Source organism: Zingiber officinale, chromosome 2B (genome assembly GCF_018446385.1).
Source record: "Zingiber officinale cultivar Zhangliang chromosome 2B, Zo_v1.1, whole genome shotgun sequence".
Taxonomy (NCBI): domain Eukaryota; kingdom Viridiplantae; phylum Streptophyta; class Magnoliopsida; order Zingiberales; family Zingiberaceae; genus Zingiber; species Zingiber officinale.
The window spans coordinates 114,127,742-114,144,625 of record NC_055989.1 but is presented as its reverse complement, the minus strand read 5'-3'; the positions used below and the strand labels follow the sequence as shown (position 1 = coordinate 114,144,625).

The window sequence follows — 16,884 nt, the reverse complement described above, 5'->3', positions numbered from 1 at the left end:
CCGGAGGTTTTCCCGGGAGTAATCCACCGACGGATAGGGATCGTCCACCTTACGGACAGCCATGGAGTAGGAGTTTTATCTCCGAACCACGTAAATCGGCGTGTGTTGGTTTGCTTGCTCTTTCTTGTTCTTTGTATTTGTATTTAGCTTTCGTATTTGTGTTTGTATTATTTGTATTCCGCTGCGCAACTAACAAATACGTAGAAAGCGATCAATTTGGGGGCGCCGTCTATCCAACCCCCCTTCAAGCCGGCCACCGATCCCCCCAACAATAAGCACTATTATGAGATAGCTTGTCGAAATAACGGTTCATTGACGCTCTACTCCTCAAAGATCCTCATCTGAAATTTCCATTCAAATTGTTGAACTTCATAGGTGTTAAGTAACTAACACCACTTTCTCCACATCATTGCGGGTCATATATCCCAATATACTTTTGAGGTTATCCAACCAAACCGATCTATGAGTCAAAATCTCTCATGGAATAACGTTAGGTGAATCGACTAACCATTATCTTGTTACCATTATGTCTTGATTCCTCCTTTTTAGGTTTTAGAACTCCTGATAATGAGCTATACAGAAAGACGTATAGAAATACTGAAACATCCCGAGTTTATCCCTCACATTTTTTTTATTTTTATTATTATTATTTTTTAACGATCCTCTCGGCATCTGTTGTGTAGTTAGCCACAATACAAGCCCATCAAGAAGTACTATCTTAACCAAGGGGAATGACTGCATCGATTAGGAGTTTAATGAATAAGGGCAATAATCCCCAAACATCCCTCTTTACATATAATAAAAAAAAATCTCACAATGAAACTAGTATGCTCTGCACTCCTAGACATTCGGACAGTATCATGCGTCCATCTCGCCTCCTCGTCTACTCCGTCTGAAGGCCTTCCATCATATCCTGAGAGTCATCCTCACCTGTAATATAGAAATCATGAGTCTACGACCCAGCAAGCACAATCCAATATGAACAGAAGGACATCCATGAAATAGCATAAATAGCAACTAGAAGCCAACAGAAAACGTAACCCAAATACAGTATAGCAAAGAAAGATATACAATGCACAAGTGACCCTATATAGCTAATTAGGTGAATATATCATATCCGGTAATCACTATTTGAGCCAGTCAACAGTCCCATGACCCTAGAGGTACCTCCTAGAGAACATGCAGTCATATAGCCGAAGCTAACAATAAATTACAGTATCAGTCATAAATTACAGTTTCAGTCTTGTTTGGAGGGCCCTCCCCGGAGCTCATCCTGGGTCACCCATCCCGTACTATCACCACATATGCTCATATCCAACCAATTAGCTACATAAAATTTAACGTACTCATAATATAACTATGTCATTAACTCATTTCATAACAATCAGTAGCCATGCCATTTCATAAGACCATTTCTTATCCAATATGAATATGACTCAAGTATGACAAAGAACAGGTTTTTAACTCATTTGTAACGAATTAGCTTAAAGCAAGTATTAATAACCGAGTATTTAAAGGAAATGAATACAACACCTTCAATAGTTAACAAACTAAACAGAAAATCCACTTGATTACTTATCACAAAGTGCAAACTCGAAAGAATTCCGAAAGCTGCATAAAAATTCCAAAACTAGAAATTAACAGAACTTGAGCCCCCTATCATCACGAGAACCATATGGATAGACTGGAACAAACACCACAAGTCCATATTATGTTGATAAACAAGAAAGGAAATCTCAAGAATTATTCGTTTGGAATTTAAACCCAACCAAATCTCTACAACTAATTCCATATGGACATCATGCACTGTTTGAGAAATCAATGTATTCACAGACTTCGTACTTCAAACTATAGATCTATCTACCAAGAACCAAATCCAATTCGGAAGTAAACTAAATACCATTAATTAAATTTTCAAGCAACACTCACTAACGAAAGCCTACTAATTCCCAAATCCAGCATGAAGAACAGGTTGATAACAAAGTTGATCCTGTTCGAGCGCTGAGTCGACGGACACTGGGGACGTGACACTCTCCGCTGTCTTCGACTAGTGATGTGGATCTCCGGCGAACCTGCAAAGAAGCTGAGCAGGGAGGGATTTCCCGGCGACGACCCTCCGACGCTCAAGTCAGGCAGTGAAGAAGGAGAGGAGCAAAGTAACGCTACTGTGGCTACAGTGATGAAAATCGCATACCTTCGTCGAAGTCTGGGGGTCCTTATATAGGACCCCGGGGAGGCACGGGCACGCTTCTCGATGCGTGCACGCTTCCCCAAACATATCTCAGTATGGTTGTGTCAGAAAAGCATGCCTGACACCATTCCGCAATCGTCCGAGCATATCCCTGATGTGACAGTGGAAACTTCCACCGTACGATACTCTGTCCGCTCCGGCCGCCGACCATGCTGGTTGTCGGCGGCAGATGTCTCGAGGATGAAGTTACCAACTGTCCTTTTTGTCTCTTTGCTCTCCTACCTGTTCCCGGGCCGAGCGGACCAGCCGCTCGGTGCTCATGGCCTCCGGGAATTCACATACCTTGGCCCGGACGGGGAAGCCCTGCTCATGTGCTCGGATGGAATTGCGCCTTATTGTCCTGTGGCTCGGCCGAGCGGCCTGTCCGCCTCCTGTCCGTCCGGCCCATAGACTCTTTTACCTTGAGCATCGGAAACATGACCCCTGATCGGACTGTCTTTCGTCCGGTCCGGGAGACCTCTGGCCGGATGTTCGGTCTGCCCGCCACTCTGCTCGGCACGACCTTGGGGTTGACCCTCTTGACTATTGACCTCCACGTGTCGTTGACCTCCCGCCAACGAGGGTCCCCCGTCCTTACCACCGGATCACATGTCTCTCCCTCAAGTCTAGTCGAAGGAGGCGCTGAGTCCGACTGACTGGACTATGAGTTTGGCCGAGCATGTACCTCCGCTTGGCCACTATGGGGTCGAATAGCGCCAGTCGGCTGATTGCCGAGGGCTGTCCAACTGGCTTGTGATGATGTCTGGGGATCTTCTCGGAACGCGTGCAAATCTCCGTCATTATGGTTGAGCACGTGGGTTCTGCCTCGTGATGGGGCTAATTAAATGCCCTCCTCTGACCGAGTGCTACGTGGCGCTGTTGACGTCATCGTACGACCACTGCCTTACGCCCAATGCGACGTTCATCGGTTTGAAATGGACGGTTGGATGTGGGCCTCGGGTTATGTGACCTGCATCCGATGGCTCAGGTGGGTTGAGCCCATCCTTATAAAGCTCTCGTCGCCTTCTTCCGCCGCACTTTCTCCTTCGCGTGCTCAGCAGCTTCTCCCTGCGCTCCTTGCTTCGGTGACCTCGTCCTTCGGCACTCCGGCGACCACTTGCCCTGTTCTTTCGATTTTCATCTTTTCTGTAAGGTTCTTTGCCTTTCTCTCTTTGGCTCTGTGTTTTCTTTGTGTTCTTTGCCGCGTTCTCGCCTTTTGGTTACTGTTCCGTTTATCTCCCTCAAGCCCTTGTGTTTTCTCCTGATTTCTACCTCCTCCACTGTTTCGGCGATGGCTAGCTCTTCCCAGCCCGCGGACCTTGCTCTTGGCCGATGGTATACTACCATGGAGTCGCGGTTCGATCGGCGTGATGCCGAGAGCCTGATTAACGCTTTTGACATCCCTTCTAATTTCGAATTGATTTTACCTTCGCCTTCCGCTCGACCGCACAAACCTCCGCGTGACATTTTTTGTCTTTTTCGCGACCAATTCACAGCCGGTCTGCGGTTTCCTCTCCACCCCTTCATCGTGGAAGTTTGCGACTTCTTTGGCATTCCGCTCGCCCAGTTAGTTCCCAACACTTTTTGCCTTTTGTGCGGAGTTGTGATATTATTTAAGATACACAACATTCCCCTCCGCCCGGAAGTCTTCTATTATTTCTACTATCCCAAGCAGTCCGAGCCGGACACTTATTTGTTTCAGGCTTGGCCTGGTTTGGTCTTTTTGATAAACCGTCCTCTTCTAACAAACATTGGAAAGAGAACTACTTTTTTCTTCGTATCCTCGGTCGACTTCCTTTCCGGACCAAATGGTAGGTCGGACCGCCCACCTCCCCCGAATTGAAGAGGTATAAAATCCGACCGGATTATCTTCAGGCAGCCAATATGCTTGCCGGTCTGAAGCTCGACATCAACAAGCTTCTTCCTAACGGCGTGATGTACATGTTTGGTTTGAGTCCGAGCCGGACCCCCCTCCCGAGCAGCTTTGGTAAGAAATTTACTTGTGCATTTGCCTTGAGTTCAAATTGATTTTCTTCTCTTTTACTTGCAGCGAACATCGTAATGGAGTCTGTGCTGTTCGGGATCCTGAAGAGAAAAGCGGCGGCGCTCGAGGCGGCCGCTGCCATGGAAATAGAGCAGTTGGGCCTAGCTCCGATCGGCTCTCACAAGGGTGAGAGTGAAGCAAATGCAGGGGAGTCGGCCGCTCAGGCTTCGCCCGCGGAAGCGATGGGTGGTGCAACTTCCAGCAAGGGCCCTTCCGTTCGGGAGGATGACTCTGAGCCGGACGATGAACTCCCCCTCAACCAGAAGAGACGACGAGTTGAGATGCCGCTCCATTCGGCAACCTCTGCAGTGCAAGCATCCGAGCAGACGGGCACCGCATCTCCCCGAGGCAAAGCGGCATCGGTCGAGGCGCTCTCCTCCGACCGGACCCCCTCCCAACTGGATCCGCCTGCGAACCCCATTGAAGCGGTGTTGGTCAGCTCTCTTCCTCCTATACCCCGCCGAGTTCGCCGCTCGGGCATTCTGTCCACAATGTCCAGCCCCGCCTCCAATCCCTCGGCGTCCGCTCACACGACTCCGGGTCGGCGCTGCACTATTAGGGTCACCCTGCACCTCCCCATCGAGGCGTTTATGACCGAGTCAGATCAGCCGACGGCTCCTGAACACATGATCACTATCAAGGGGCCCCTTGCTGAGATGTGAGCGGACGCCCGGGCCCGTGTTGCCATGATACCGCTTGACAAACTGGTTGACAGCCACATGCAGCAAGCAATCCACAGGGGTAAGCCTCATTTTTGCTCTTTTATGTAGTCTTCCCGGTCGGCATTTTAACACTCCTGCGTACATCAGAGATGGGTGGAAAACATTGTTGTCGCCAACCGCTTGGCCATGGTGGAGGAGGAGCTGAAGAGGCTGAAGAGTTCGGGCGGCCCGTCTTCTTCTTAAGGTCCGTCATATACCGAGCAGCAGAAGGAGCTTACGAAGACCAAGGGCCTGCTGGAGGCCGAGCGGAAGAAGACGGCTGACCAAGTATACATACTGGCCCAGCTCAAACAGCGGGTCAAAACATATGACCGCAAGATAGAATTCGCCACCACTCGGAAAAATACCGTTATCGTCGATCTGGAAGCGAAGAACGTGGAGGCCCACGCCCTGGAACAGTGGGTAAAAGAGTTGGCGGATTTGCTGGACCGCAAAAAGAAGGGCCGCTCGGTCGAGGCGGCGGCTCTCAAGGACGATTTGAAGGCCTTGCAGGAGGCTCTTGATGCTTCCCGCGCCGCCTTCAAGGAGTACCAGGAGGCGGAGCCAGGCCGTGTCGCCACCTTGAGGCAGAAGTACATCCGCTCGGCGAAATTTTTGGAGAAGGTTTGCGACCGGATGGTCATTGCCTTCGAGTTGGCCATCACCGCCACGGCGAACTATCTGAAGTCTAAGGGTCAGCTCCCCGAATCCGTGGTCATCCCTGCTACGGAGCATGCGGCGCTTCTCACCACCATTCCGAAGCATGTTTTCGATTATCTTGAATGAAGTGTTTTCTGTAATCCTCCCGATCGGTGAACTTATAACTGTAATTTTGGAATGCCAATTTTTGCTATGTTATCTTGAATGAAGTGTTTCTTGTAACTGCACCGCTCGATCGAACGACCTTTATTCCGCATGGAACTTCTGCTAGTTTTTCGTTGAAGTGTTTTTCTCAACTGCGCCGCTCGGTCGAACGACCTTTCATTCCGTTAGCTTTTCGTTGGTCGGCGCTAGTAGGCGCACGCCATTATTTTATTCTTGTCCTTATGATCAAGGCTCGCTGATCATCGGCCCTAGACGTTGGGCCTTAGTATATCTGCGCAACGTTGTCCCGTCCGGGGGGTTTATAGTCGCCGGTCCGACTCTAGAGTTTAACGTCGCCGCTCGACGGTCTTCCGACAGGGGGTTTATAGTCGCCGGTCCGACTCTAGGGTTTAACGTCGCCGCTCGACGATCTTCGTGCCGGGGAGTTTATAGTCGCTGGTTCGACTCTAGAGTTTAACGTCGCCGCTCGACGGTCTTCCAACCGGAGGGTTTATAGTCACCGGTCCAACTCTAGAGTTTAACGTCGCTGCTCGACGGTCTTCCAACCGGGGGGTTTATAGTCGTCGGTCCGACTCTAGAGTTTAACGTCGCTGCAAGACGGTTTTCGGGCCGGGGGATTTATAGTCGCCGGTTCGACTCTAGAGTTTAACGTCGCCGCTTGACGGTCTTCGGGCCGGGGGGGTTTATAGTCGCCGGTCCGACTCTAGAGTTTAACGTCGCCGCTCAACGGTCTTCGGGCCGGGGGGATTTATAGTCGCCGGTTCGACTCTAGAGTTTAACGTCGCCGCTCGACGGTCTTCTGGCTGGGGGGTTTATAGTCGCCGGTTCGACTCTAGAGTTTAACATCGCCGCTCGACGGTGTTCCGACCGGGGGGTTTATAGTCGTCGGTCCGACTCTAGAGTTTAACGTCGCCGCTCGATGGTCTTCCGACCGGGGGGTTTATAGTCGCCGGTCTGACTCTAGAATTTAACATCGCCGCTCGACGGTCTTCGGGCCGGAAGAGTTTATAGTCGCCGGTTCGACTATAGAGTTTAACGTCGCCGCTCGATGGTCTTCGGGCAGGGGGGGTTTATAGTCGTCGGTTCGACTCTAGAGTTTAACGTCGCCGCTCGACGGTCTTCATGGAGTTTTGTCGTTCAGCAACAAATGCTCATATCCTTTGTCTTTTTTAATTTTTACTCCTACAGCCAAAGGATACAGACGAACAAGGCATACATGAGATAAACTACACCGGCGCACCTTTTACCCTGCTCGGTATGACTGGAGATGGTTTGCGCTCCACGGTCGTTCTAGCCACTGTCCGTCCTCATCTTCCAGATAGTATGCACCTGATCGGAGCTTCTCGACGACTCTGAAGGGCCCTGCCCAGGGAGCTGCCATCTTACTCACATCGCCGACCGGCTTCACCTTCTTCCATACTAGGTCGCCAACCTAGAATGCTCTGGAATTACACGCCTGTTGTAATTCTGCTTCATTCTTTGCCGGTACACCATCAGTCGGACGGCTGCTTTAGCTCGTGCTTTGTCAACTAGGTCCAACTCCAGCTGTCTCCATTCGGCGTTGTCCCCATCGTAGTTCTGAATCCGATCGGACTCGACTCTGATCTCGACTGGGACGACCGCCTCGCCCCCATATACCAAGTGGAACGGTGTTACCCCCGTTCCCTCTTTTGGGGTTGTGCGAATGACCCATAGCACGCCGGGCAACTCGTCTACCCAGCTTCCTCCCATGTGGTCGAGCTGAACCCGAAGTATTCGCAGGATCTCCCGATTGGCTACTTCGGCTTGACCATTGCTCTGAGGATACGCCACGGAAGTGAAGTGTTGTTCGATGCCGTATTCTTTGCACCATTCTCCGAGCTCCTGACCAACGAATTGCCGCCCGTTATTCAAAATGAGCCGACGAGGAATGCCGAACCGACAAATTATATGCTGCCAGATGAACTTTTTGACCATCTGCTCGGTTATTTTGGCCAGTGGTTCGGCTTCGACCCACTTGGAGAAATAGTCGACCGCCACTAATAAAAACTTCCGTTGCCCAGTCGCCATAGGGAAAGACCCCACTATATTCATACCCCACTGGTCGAACGGGCAGGACACAGTAGACGAATTCATCTTCTCTGATGGCCTATGGGAGAAGCTGTGGAACCTCTGACAGGAAAGGCAGGTAGTGACGATCCGAGCGGCGTCTTCCTGTAGAGTTGGCCAGAAGTATCCAGTCAACAAGATCTTCCTAGCCAACGATCGGCCGCCCGGATGACCTCCGTAAGATCCTTGGTGTACCTCCTGGAGAATATATTCTGCGTCCTCTGGGCTGACACACTTCAGCAGCGGGCGGGAGAACGCCTTTTTATAAAGCTGGTCCCCAATGAGCGTAAACCGGCCGGCTCTCCTCCTCAGAAGCTAGCCTTCCTCCCGATCTGACACGCGTGGCCTCCGAACGTAAAAATTCTATTATAGCTATTCTCCAATCGCTCGGGAATGTGATGCCTTCCATCCAGTCGATGTGCGCCACCAAGGACACCTGCTCAATTGGCTGTTGGATGACGATCGGCGATATTGAGCTAGCGAGTATGGCTAATTCATCCGCTGACTGGTTCTCGGCTCGGGGGATCTTTTGTATGACAACCTCGGTGAAGTTAGTCCTGAGCTTTTCAAAGGCCTCCACGTAGAGCCGGAGCCTTGCGTTATTTATCTCAAAGGACCCCGAGAGTTGTTGAGAGGTCAATTGGGAGTCAGAGTACAGTATCACCCGGTTGGCTCCCACATGTCGCGCGGCCTGTAGGCCGGCTATGGGGGCCTCATATTCCGCCTCGTTATTTGTTGTCTGATAATCCAGACGGACGGATAGGTGCATCCACTCCTCTTGAGGAGAAAGTAGTAAAATACCTATTCCGCTCCCGAGCCGAGTGGACGATCCGTCCACGAATACTTTCCACAAAGCTTCGCGCTCGGGATTTTGTACCTCAGTTACAAAATCTGTCAAGGACTGCGCCTTGATCGCCGAGCGAGATTGATATTGGATGTCGAATTCACTGAGCTTCGTCGTCCACTTAATGAGCCGCCCGGACACCTCAGGGTTTAGGAGTACTCTTCCCAGAGGGCTGTTTGTCATAACGATGATAGTATGCCCCAAGAAATACCGACGGAGCCTCCGTGCGGCTAGGACTAGGGCGAACGCGAGCTTCTCGAGACCAGTATAGCGGGACTCGGCATCTTTTAAGATGTGGCTCAAGAAATACACTGGCTGCTCCTCTCCGACTCCCTTTACCAGTGCCGAGCCGACAGCATGCTCGGTTGATGACAGGTAAATACGGAGCGGCTCGCCCACATTTGTTTTAGCCAGTACAGGTAGTGAGTTAAGATAGGCTTTTAGCTCTTCGAACGCCCGGTCGCACTCCTGATCCCACTGGAACTTGGTGGCTCGACGCGGGATCTTGAAAAATGGCAAGCTCCAGTCGACTGTCTTAGAGATGAATCTTGACAATGCCGTTATCCGGTCGGTGAGGCGTTGCACTTCCCTCAGATTCCTGGGAGGCGGCATGTCTTACAGTGCTTTCACCTTGCTAGGGTTCACCTCTATGCCCCGCTCGGTCACGATATATCCCAAGAAGCGCCCGCCTTTTGCTCCGAACAGACATTTTTGGGGATTCAGCTTGACTCCATATTTCCTCAGTGTTTGGAAGATTTCCTCTATGTCTGTACAAAGATCGGTCGCTCGGAGTGACTTGATTAGTATATCATCCACGTAGACTTCTAGGTTGCGCCCGATCTGCTCCCGGAATACTTTGTTCATCAGTCGTTGGTAGGTAGCCCCAGCGTTCTTAAGTCCGAACGACATCACGTTGTAGCAGTAGGTGCCGTCCACCGTAACGAAGCTCACTTTGTCCTGATCCTCCCGAGCGAGCGGCACTTGGTGGTAGCCCTGGTATGCATCCAGCATGCATATCAGCTCGCACCCCGAGATAGAGTCTACCAGTTGATCGATCCGGGGCAGAGGGTAAAAATCCTTTGGGCATGCCTTGTTTAGATCCCGAAAGTCGATGCAAACTCTCCATTTGTTGTCTGGCTTGGAGACCAGCACCACATTGGCGAGCCAGCTCGGGAATTGTACCTCCCGTATGTGGCCGGCCTCCAACAGTTTCTCAACTTCAGCTCGGATGATGACATTTTGTTCAGCAATGAAGTCTCTCTTCCTCTACTTCACCGGCCGAGCGTCCGGTCGGACGTGGAGTTCATGTTGCGCTACGCTCGGCGAGACCCCTGGCAGTTCGTGGGTCGACCAAGCGAAGACGTCACAGTTTTGCTGGAGACATCTGATCAACTTCTCCTTCTGGCTTGGCTCCAGGTCCGATGCGACGAACGTAGTGGCATCCGGTCGGACAGGGTGGATCATTACCTCCTCCTTTTCTTCGCAAACTAAAGAAGGTGGCTTTTCGGTTATAGCATTTACCTAGATGCGTGGTGCCTTCCGGGCGACCTTGGCTTCGGATCGGACCATCTCTACATAGCAGCGCGGGGCTGCTAGCTGATCACCTCGGACTTCTCCCACCTGATCTTCCACGGGGAATTTGACCTTTTGGCAAAAGGTGGAGATGACCGCTCGGAACTCGTTGAGAGTCGGTTGCCCCAAGATCACATTGTATGCGGAGAGAGCGTCGACTACAATGAAGTTAGCAGTCCGCGTTCTTCTGAGCGGCTCCTCTCCCAGTGAGATAGCCAGCCGGACCTGTCCGACCGTGTAACGACCCGCCTTCTACTGACTAGGCTGTGAGGCCGATCGTTACAATAATCTGTGCTAACTATTCCCTAACCATCATTAAATCTAGGTGCGGAAGCTGTACTAATTTAAATTTTTGCTAAACTGTTACTTTTCTTGATTCTATACATGCTAAAGGGTGTAATCTAAAGTATACCTAGCATATACTACATCCCCTATGGTCAAGGAACTGAAATAACTGTTTTCCAGCTGTTATCAGACCACCCAATCGATCCCCGGATCGATTGGAATAGTTGATCGATCCAGTGATCGATTCAGTCGGCTACTGTAGGCGGGACATAGGTTGGATCGATCCAGTGATCGATCCAGCACGCTACTGTGCTCGGGGCGATATTCTGGATTGATCGGCTGATCGATCCAGGCTGGTCAATCGATCCAGTGATCGATCCCAGAGCTCTCTGTTCGCGACAGAAATTGCTGGATCGATCGGCTGATCGATTCAGAAACCTACTGTTCGCGGAGCAATTTGCCCAATCGATCAGTTGATCGATTGGGACCCCCCAATCGATCCACCGATAGATTGGGGTTTCTGCTTTTGCAGTTAAGCTCTGATTTCAGCACTGTTTCGTGCCTCAATCCTATTACAAGTTCTAAAACGACTAGGAATCACTCCACCACTAACAAATAACATTCTAACATCATAAAAGAAGTGTTCTAAGCATAATAAAGTGCATGGTTAACTAATTCATGGCAATTAACATACTGAAGTGCAAAATACTAAAATACTGAAAAGTTCTAATGTTTAAACAACTTGCTAGAGTTTCCTAAGATCTTCTTTCCAAGTTCATGCCCACACACATCTTCGTAGCATTGCCCTCCAGCCTCCGCTAGTCCATCTTTCCTTTACCTTTATCTGCAGTATAAGGAAAAAGTATCTGTAAGCTTTCGCTTAGTAAGAAACCATCTACCTCACAAAACATGCAATCGATACAAATCATGCTTTGAAAACATGCTATTTAAAACATGTACTGATTAGGTTGAAACATGGCATGCTATCATACATAGAAATCAAAGCTAGTCATGGCATACTATCATCTAACATGTGTAACGAAACTGAACATGAACACCAAAGCATGGCATACAAAGCTAACCATAAACTATCATATGTATCAATAAAAAAAAACTGAACTGAACATAAACTGAGCTAGACTGGAGCTGAATTCAAACTCAACTAACATAACTAATCTTTGTGAGTTTTGAAAAACTAATAATGTAATAGATTAAAGTACATAATCATACTGCTAACGGGCCCGGCAACTGTACATGCTATGCGCGCATCCTTAACTAGACCCGGGGTTGCAAATCCCAAATTTAGTGAGGTTTACTAGGTTATCTAAACCTAGGGACCGACTATGGGAGCCCAGCCCAATGGATATCTAATCCTGTACAGTGCCCCTACTGGAAGTAAAATACTGGATCATAGCTAATTAATTTACCTTGCTTTTACTAGGTTATCTGAACCTAGAGGCGACTGTGGGTGCCCACCCATTGGACCGTAGTCTCATATATGCTGTGGCAAGGCTAACTAAACTATTTAAATGCTTCTATTGCATTTACTGAGCTATTAAAATGCCTAAGTTGCATTTTTCTGTGCTAAATAATTTAATCGAACACTTAGTATGCACTAATTTACATCCTTGTGCCGAAAGTCTACATATTACTAAACTAAAACATGGAATTCACACGGAAGCTACTTATACTGCAGGTGAGGGGTTTCTTACCTCCTGTTCGGATTTCCTTACGATTCTAATCGCTAGATTTCCGAAGGAGACGATCCTTTCGACGATCTTCTCGCGTCTATGCGTTCTTCTGAGGGTGTTTAGAACAGAGCCCTATGAAAAGGTATCGGGGCGAGCGGGGCTTCCACCTGAGTGCCAGTCGGACCTTTGTTCTGGCTCCATATTGAGAGCTGCTCCGGCCGGTCATCTGGTGCCGCCCGACCGCCTGACGCCGACGTTGCCTGTTGCGCTATCCGATCGGCTTGAGCCTTCTGCTGTTGCTCGACTATCTTGGCCGCCCGCGCTTGGATGAGCGCGTCTAGTTCTTCGAGAGAGAGCGTCACCATGAGTTGGCGTCCAGCTTCTTCCATCGTCTCTGCTCGGATTCAGGAATGTTCCCACAGACGACGCCAATTTGATCCTGTCCGAGCGCTGAGTCGACGGACACTGGGGACGTGACACTCTCCGCTGTCTCCGACTAGTGATGTGGATCTCCGACGAACCTACAAAGAAGCCGAGCCGGAAGGGGTTTTCCGACGACGACCCTCCGATGCTCAAGTCAGGCAGTGAAGAAGGAGAGGAGCAAAGTAACGCTACTGTGGCTATAGTGATGAGAATTGCATACCTCCGTCGAAGTCTGGGGGTCCTTATATAGGACCCCGAGGAGTCACGGACACGCTTCTCGATACATGCACGTTTCCCCAAACATACCTCAGTAGGGTTGTGTCAGAAAAGCATGTCTGACGTCATTCCGCAATCGTCCGAGCATATCCCTGATGTGACGGTGAAAACTTTCACCGTACGATACTCTGTCAGCTCCGGCCGCCGACCATGCTGTTTGTCGGCGGCAGGTGTCTCGAGGATGAAGTTACCACCTGTCATTTTTGTCTCTTTGCTCTCTTACCTGTTCCTGGGCCGAGTGGACCAGTCGCTCGACGCTCATGGCCTCCGGGAATGCGCATACCTTGGACCGGGCGGGGAAGCCCTGCTCATGTGCTCGGATGGAATTGCGCCTTATTGTCCTGTGGCTCAGCCGAGCGGCCTGTCCGCCTCCTGTCCGCCCGGCCCATAGACTCTTTTACCTTGAGCATCGGAAACCCGACCCCTGGTTAGGCTGTCTTTCGTCCGGTCCGGGAGACCCCTGGCTAGATGTTCAGTCGGCTCGCCACTCCGCTCGGCACGACTTTGGGGTTGACCCTCTTGACTATTGACCTCTACATGTCGTTGACCTCCCGCCAACGAGGGTCCCCCGTCCTTACCACCAGATCAAAAGTAAATTCGGAATTTCTAGCAGCAACATAAGGAAATGAAGCCAACCACAATCCGCAACGATATCAGACAACATATAAACATTTCAAGCGAGAACTTCACAAAAGTTTTGAACCGAACTTCATGGAAGTCACGAATTTAACCCAAAGATATCGTTGAAACCTCAACACAAATTTAAAACTTCATAAAAACCCAAATCACAACACCATCCACTGATCGACAACTCTATCAAGCATTTAAGCAAGCGGGTGTCACATAGAACTCGAACATCAATCCTTCAGGAAAAAAAATCAAATCCAACTCATCCATAGCCAATTGATCACCATAAAACCACGAGAAGAACCCTCCGGAGAAAATCGAACTCCATCCTAATAGAATACACTAGCAAAATTTTAAAAACAAAGCGAACCGAGCAGGAAACAACAACGAATCCTCATGCTGAATCAAAACTCAACCGAGGAGAAACCAATCGAAGGAAATCCGCATGGAATCTCACAGTATGAAGCATAAACACGCTGGACCCAAATCCTCAACGTATCAGCATCGCAAAACATGAATCAAACATCGTCAAATTCTGCTAAAATCTCAGAACCCCGTGAACCTCTTATTAAAGCCACAATCTGACAAGAACCTCATGAAAATCACAATTTCAAAGCAAATCTCAAAGAGAACATTCTCCGAGTCAACAAAAGTACTGAAACCTCAAGTTGATGGTATGAATCACAATCCCTACAAACAAACGGACCTCACTGATAGGGACTTCAACCTCTCCCAGTTTCCTATTCCATACCTCATAGATCTCTCAAATATCATAGGGATTGAACTTGCCTTCCCTTCCGCGCCCCTCTGTTGAAGCCCTCACCCTAGCCGTAGCCGTGTCGCGGATGTGTTGGTCGATAGTCTCCTCGCCCGCTTGTCGTTCCCCACAAGCTCATCGACGTGAGGAGCTGCTTGGCCGGAGTCCCGATCCTCGGCGGAGAGTTCCGTCGCAGATCATCGTGCGAAGCGTGGAGTCGACAAATTTGAGAAAGGGTGCGTGAGAAACGGGTAAGGCTATGTTTAAATACCTAGGTCAATTAAATCCTAATCTTAGGTAATTTAGCTCAATCAACTCCTAACTTAATTGGGTATTCCTAAACAGACTTTCTCATACCCAATTATACCCTTTAAAACCTAAAATAATTCCCTAAAAATTCATAAAAATTTCAGCAAACTCTATAAATTCATACCAATTTAATTTCTGATAAATCATCTATCTATGAAAACATATCTATTTTTCCTTAAAATAATCTAATAATGTTAGATTTTAATTATTTACACCATTATCCATATTTTTGGTAACTAATAACCTTATGTATTTATTTTATACTCCTCCAAGCCGTACAAAGGTTATAATATTTACCTCACCAAGTCCCTTTTTTTTTTATAACTTTTATGCATATTTGGGTCATGCAATTTATTTAAGCTCGGATATACTATAACTTATTTGATTAAACATAATTAAAGCTACCCACTTAACTTAAACTCCATTCTAACTATACCTGAACTAATTAAATAATTTATTGTAATTAAAATAATTAGTTTTGGACATTACAAATACCATCTCTCTAGAGTATTTCGAAATCATCAACAAGAGATGCTTTATTTCTCGAAAATCATCCTCTATACTTTCCACCAAGTAACAATCTAATCTCATAGATGGTATGCAGCTAAATCAGTCTTTCCTACATATGTATAAGTTATATACTCAAATGTGCTTTCTAGATTATTTAACCAAGCATGAGAAATCCAAATATCGGATCTCCATGAAATATAGTAAGTTGGTCCTCACTAATTGAACCAATACGAGTAAATTGATCCTCCACTAATCGAACCAACAAGAGTAAATAACTCTTTCACCCGGCTGGTAGTAACTAGGGTTAGTATGGTTGGTGATATTTCTTGAGACTGTATAATCCTTGATCTTTAATAGGTTATTGACATACAGGGACTTGTTAACTTATCACTTTCATGGTCGTTCTTGACCATGATTACAAGTGTGCTAACTCACCAAGTGTAATCATGCTAAACCAAATCAGTGAAAACTCAATAGGCATTCAACTAGTCTAACAATACAATAAACATAGTAGTGAACCAAAGAGGTATAACAATAATAGAGATATACATTACTTCCTATAGTTCGGAGATGTTCTGTTGCTGCTTGGTCCTAAACATAAAAAGTCACATCGAAAAAATAAACCACGAAATTCAAAATACAAAAGTAGGGTTCGTAACCTACACTCTGATACTAATAAATTATAAACTTAGTCTTTTAGTAAAAGTAATGATATTACTTTTTTTTAATATTAATATGACAATGAATTTGTATTAATTATTTTTTAGTTACATTTATATTTATTTGTACTTTATATAAATTATATTGTACATGAAGCTTATTGTTATGACCCTTGGAGGTCGGCAGGAGGAAGATATGAATAACCTAAAAATAAAACCAATATATTTCCCGTTCTTTCAACTTAAATTAAAAACAACAATAATAATAACTTAAATTAATAACTAAAGAGACGAGACACACTATTTACTTGGTTACAACATAGGTGGTTGTTAATCTAAGGGCAATGAAAATCTCTAAAATATCTCCTTCGTATAGACGGAGAAGCCTCTTACAATCGTTAAACGCTTAGACAGTTGCTAGGAAAATAATACATGAGTTGATTGTCTATTTCCTAGGTTCAGGGGGCTTTTTATAGCCTCTGAAAAATCTTATCTGTGGTTTGAAGGCACCTTCCATAGGGCTGGAAGGCGCTTCCAGCGAGGCACCAAAGGATAAAATTTTATCCTTTGGCAACTACTAAAATCAGCCTAGTCGAAGGTGCCTTCCATAGGGCTGGAAGGCGCCTTCATACTGTTCATCGAAGGCGCCTTCCACAGTGAAGCGCAGAGGCGCCATGGAGATACCTCGAAGGCACCTTCAATTCCCTTTGAAGGCGCCTCCAGCAGCATCTTCAGTCTTCTTTCGGTCTTTTACTACTCCAATCGCCTAGATGATCGCGACCTTCCGAGATATGACTCACCTGGATCCATTTTTCGATCTTCTCCTCATGCAGGCTTCCGCTCCGGCTTCTCATCCCTTAGAACGTCGCGCATGTCCTTCTCGTCCACCGGTGTACTCTTCCGCAGTACCTTGCCCCTCGGATGGACCGAGCACGTCAGCTGCCTTCCCGTGTTATCCTTCTCGCTAGCTGCGTCTTACTGCTCGACTTCTTGTGTTCCTAAACTCATGCACATTTAGACACAATGGTCAAATACAACAGAAC

General features: G+C 47.7%; 1 long non-coding RNA gene across 2 annotated transcripts; it reads right to left on the bottom strand.

Annotated features, from left to right (window-relative positions):
- Positions 1-718: 718 nt before the first annotated feature.
- On the bottom strand, positions 719-12,542 carry LOC122046852. 2 transcript variants are annotated; one of them, XR_006130405.1, is made up of 3 exons: positions 12,302-12,542; positions 11,379-11,433; positions 719-930 (listed from the first exon to the last, which is right to left on the bottom strand). It is a non-coding gene; the product is annotated as an uncharacterized LOC122046852 (long non-coding RNA). The 2 variants fall into 2 exon arrangements; XR_006130406.1 differs by lacking the exon at positions 12,302-12,542 and having other exon boundaries at positions 11,332-11,393.
- Positions 12,543-16,884: the final 4,342 nt, after the last annotated feature.